This window comes from Portunus trituberculatus, chromosome 25 (assembly GCF_017591435.1).
Source record: "Portunus trituberculatus isolate SZX2019 chromosome 25, ASM1759143v1, whole genome shotgun sequence".
NCBI lineage: Eukaryota > Metazoa > Arthropoda > Malacostraca > Decapoda > Portunidae > Portunus > Portunus trituberculatus.
Genome location: NC_059279.1, coordinates 17,808,756 through 17,814,204, shown reverse-complemented (window position 1 = coordinate 17,814,204; position 5,449 = coordinate 17,808,756).

The window sequence follows — 5,449 nt, the reverse complement described above, 5'->3', positions numbered from 1 at the left end:
AAGAAGAAGAAGAAGAAGAAGAAGAAGAAGAAGAAGAAGAAGAAGAGATGAAGAAAACGAAAGAGGAAAAAATTAACACGAAAATAGGAAAGAAAAAGAAGCAAATATTCTAATTCCGCGCCTATCAAAAGTTAGCAGCAAACAAAAATGGAAAAAAAAAACAAGAAAACTACGATGATTAAAAAAGCAGAGCGGGACAGAACAGGAATAGCCCTCCAGTTAGTTTTAGGCTCGTATTCTCAAACACTTCTCCGCTTCACCTCCAGTGTTTAAAAAACCTTCATCTAAATTTACACCGAGTTTTTTTAAGGTGTTTTTACGGTTCTAGAGACAGACTTACATGATTTCTGCATTATCAACTGTAGAAACACTCTTCACAACCCTGCTAATCATCTCTGTGGCTTTGGAAAATAATTGTGATGAAGGAGTAAAGGGTTTTAAGATGTTTTACCGTTCTAGAGACAGACTTACATGATTTCTGCATTATTAACTGTAGAAACACTCTTCACAACCCTGCTAGTCATCTCTGTGGCTTTGGAAAATAATCGTGATGAAGTGAAGAAAGACAGATTTACATGATTTCTGCATTATCAACTGTAGAAACACTCTTCACAACCCTGCTAGTCATCTCTGTGGCTTTGAAAAATAGTCGTGGTGAGAGAGAAGAGGGTTTTTAAGATGTTTTTACCGTTCTAAAGACAAATTTACATGATTTCTACATTATTAACTGGAGAAACACTATAGAAAACCCTGCTAATCATCTCTGCGGCCTTTGAAAATAGTCGTGGTGAGAGAGTAAACCTTTTCTAAATATTGTCTCTTTGGCCTAAATTTACACTTCTTTATAACCAATTCCTTTTTAATGTCATAAATTATTTCTCCTTTTATTTTTCGTTTCGTTGTTTTTACCTGTTTTATCTTATCTAATTTTTTTTCCGTTTTCTTTACTATGAGACAAGATAAGCAGCACGTCTAGTTTTGGTAAAGATAAGACGGTTTTCTAACTTGATATTAACCCCTTCAGTAGCATGACACGTTTCCATATTCATTCTGCTTACTATTTGGTGATTTTAAACAGCTTCAGAAACTTATGTGGGGGATTGAAATAGTGAGGACTCTGGACCATTAATCTTCTGACCTCCATAGACCCTTCCTAATGTCAACAAAATCACCTAATCACACACAAAGCTCTTGGTAAAAATGCGTCCCGGTACTGAAGGGGTTAGGAAAGAAAATGAGGCAAAGCTTGGGTCATTATGGTAAAACTGCATCACTTCCTCTCTCTCTCTCTCTCTCTCTCTTCCCTCTTCATCACCCATCATCATCACCATCACCACCACTGTTATCATTATCACTGTCATCTTCATCAAACCTCATCACAAACCTCGCCACTACCACCACGACCACCACTACCATCATCTTCACTACCATCACCACACCCACTATCATCACCATCAGCTTCATTATCATCATCACTGTCATCATCACCAAACATCATCATCATAAACCTCGCCACCACCATCACCGTCACCTCATCACCACTACCACCACCAGCATCACCGCCACCACTGTCATCACCATCAGCTTCACTATCACCACCAGTCATCATCATCAAACATCATCACAAACTTCACCACCACCACCATCACCACCACCACTACCACCACAATCATCACCATCAACTTCACTATCATCACCACAACTACCATCACCTCATCACCACCACCATCACCATCACCACCACTATCATCACCATCATCATCCCTTCATCATTTTCCAAGACAGCCTCAAGCACCAAGTAGCCATCTTAATCTGGTCACCACATAGGTAATCACTCACCACAAGAAAAGCAACATGTCTGGTGATGCTGGTGGTGGTGGTGGTGGTGGTGGTGGTGAGATTTCCCTACACCTTCTACCACTTCAAGATTTCCATGAGCCTTGCCCTATGCTAATCTTTCAAATGTACTCTCTTCTACCTCTTCTTTTTGGCATGTTTCTCTTCTTTCCTGCTCATTCTCTCTCTCTCTCTCTCTCTCTCTCTCTCTCTCTCTCTCTCTCTCTCTCTCTCTCTCTCTCTCTCTCTCTCTCTCTCTCTCTCTCTCTCTCTCTCTCATCATTATCTCTTACTCTATGCCAATCTTTCAATAAACTCTCTTCTTCTTTTTTCTTACTACCATATTTCTCTTCTTTCTTACTTACTGTCTCTTTCCTTTCTCCTCCGTCTCTCCTTTCCAGTCTTTAAATATTGGAAACTACCATTAAAGAGTATTATTATTATTATTATCCTCTCGTCCTTCCTTCATACATCTATATCCTAATAAAGCACGTATTCTCAAACACTTTTGTACTTTACTTCCACTATTCCAGAAGACTTTATTTAAATTTACACGAGTTTTTAATGTGTTTTTACGGTTACAGAGGCAGAGTGACTAGATTTTTGCATTATTAACTGGAGAAACACTCTTGAAAACCTCACCAGTCATTTTCTGTGGCCTTGGAAAATAGTCGTGGTGAGAGAGCAGAGGGTCTTTTAAGATATTTTTACGGTTCTAGAGGCAGATTGACAAGATTTCTACATGATTAACTGGAGAAACACTCTTAAAAACCTTGCTAGTCATCTCTGTGGCCCTTAAAATAGCCATGATGAGAGAGCAAAGCGTTTCTGAATATGGGCCTAATTCTCGTCTCCCATCACCTATCCTTCTGTATCCTGCCCTCTCTGCTGACACATCCTAAACCCATCCTCATCTGTGCCTCCCTATTTGCCCTCCCTCATGAATCCTATCCCCATTCTCAACTGTATCTCCCTCCTGCCCTCTCTGCTGACACATTCTACCCCATCCTCATCTGTACCTCCCCTCGACACATCCTCCTATGCCAGCCCTTCCTGTTGACGTCCATTCATTCACCTGCTACAACTCTGCCGCAGATTAACCTAAACTTGCAGGTAAAACTAATTTCCTAACAGAATTTTCTTATTTTTCCCCTTAATCGGAGTTCTGGTGCTGTATGAAGTTTGAAATCACTCACCACTCTCATACACACGTCATCACAGCAGCCTCTCAAGCACCACATAGTACATTATTGATTTGGTGCTTAAAACCTACACCAATTGTCATTTTTTATCCCTAATCTTAGTTCTGGTAAATGTTAAGTTCCAAATCAGTCACAGTACACTCATACACACGTCACCATAACAGCCTCTCAAGCACCACGTAGTTAATTATTGATTTGGTGCTTAAAACCTACACCAATTATAATTTTTTATCCCTAATCATTGTTTTGGTGTTATATAAAGTTTCACATCACTCACCATACACCCATACACACGTCACAACAGCCTCTCAAGCACCACGTAGTTAATTATTAGTTTGGTGCTTGAAACGTACACCACTTGACTCAATACCATTCCATCAAGAGTTGCCGCGATCATCAACACAAGTCAATGAATCGGGAAAGCGTCACGCGCCAGGCAGGGAATGATTGCGGCGATGAAAACCCAATTGTTATGAACAGTTAAGGCAAAGGGACTGGAAACTATTAACCCCTTCAGTACCAGAACATGTTTCCATATTCACTCTGATAACTATTTGATTTTTATACAGCTTCAGAAACTTGTGCGGGGATTAGAATGGTGAAGACTGTGGCCATTAATCTTCTGACCTCCATAAACCCTTCCTTAATCCCTTCAGTACCAGAACATGTTTTCACACTCTGATAACTATTTGATTTTTATACAGCTTCAGAAACTTGTGTGGGGATTAGAATGGTGAAGACTGTGGTCATTATTCTTCTGACCTTCATTGAGCCTTCCTTAATCCCTTCAGTACCAGGACACGTTACCATATTCATTCTCCTCACTGTTTGGTGATTTTATACAGCTTTAGAAACTTCTGGCCATTAATCTTCTGACCTTCATAGACCCTTCCTTAATCACTTAAGTACCAGGACAGGTTTTCAAATTCATTCTTACTATTTGGTGATTTTGTACAGCTTCAGAAACTTATGTGGGGGATTAGAATAGTGAAGACTGTGGCTATTAATCTTCTGACCTCCATAGACCCTTCCTAACGTCAATAAAATCATCTAATCACACCCAAAATTCAAGGTAAAAAATGCTTCCCGGTACTGAAGGGGTTAACTGTCACTAACAGACTCTCCAGACTTACCGAAAGTGACCAAGACTTAAAAGGAAGGCTTCTCTAGACCCCAGCCCTCGTGACAGCAATAGGGGCATAACTCAAGACTAGTATTTGTAGACCGTTGGCCCTCTTTGCTCTCTCTCACCGACTATTTCCAAAGGTTACAGGGATGATTAATCGAGTTCCCAAGACAGTTTCTCTTCTTAATAACGTCAAAATCTTGCTAATTAATCACCGTTTCTCTTAATAACGTCAAAATCTTGTTCCTTAATCACTGCAATCATAGATACACTGACAGTCACGACTATTTTCAGAGGCTACAAGGATGATTAGCCGAGTTCCCAAGTCTTTCTTCTGTTTACTATGCCTATTAATTAATCACTAATAAACATACTGAAAATCACGACTATTTTCAAAGGCTCCAGGGATGATTAGCCGAGTTCCCAAGTCTGTTTCTCCGGTTAATGTCAAAATCTTGTTATTTCATCACTAGCATCATAGAAACATCATTAAAAACCCGTTTAATCTTAGCTAGACTTCGGAAAATAGTGAATGTTCAGCTTTCCAAGACGGCTTCTCCAGTTAATAATGTCAATATTGTTATTTCTTCACTAGAATCATAGCAACTTCCTTAAAAACCAGTGTAATCTTAGCTAGACTTCGGAAAATAGTCAAATCTTTTCAAGACGGTTTCTCCTGTTAATAATCTCAATCTTATCTCATCTCTAGCATCATAAAAACACCCTTAAAATCCGTGTAACTTTTTAACTAGACTTCGGAAAAGTGAATATTGAGTTTTCCAAGACAGTTTCTCCTGTTAGTACGGTCAAAATCTTATGCAATCATAAACACTTATGTAATCTTAACTGGACTTTGGAAAATAGTGTTAGTAGAGCTTTCCACTATTGTTTCCCATGTTAATATCAAAATCTTGTAAATTCATCCCTTTAATAACAGAAACACCCTTAAAAACCTGTGTAATCTTAACTAGCCCTTGAAGAATAGTAGAAATAGGCACAGAAGGCAAAAGTGTTTCAAATTGTGTTACTGAAGTGTAAGCAGGCTGCTCACCAAAACAGTCAGCCCGTGTGAGTGTGATGCGATGCCTTTGCTACATGTCTTTGCTACATGTAATACAATCTACGCCCAATATATCGTACTGCATCACTTATATCGCACTGTATAATGTAGGAGAGAGAGAGAGAGAGAGAGAGAGAGAGAGAGAGAGAGAGAGAGAGAGAGAGAGTGTTCGAAGCTTCATTCGTTGGTTTCATTCTCCAGCTGGAGCAGCAAATAAAACACTCC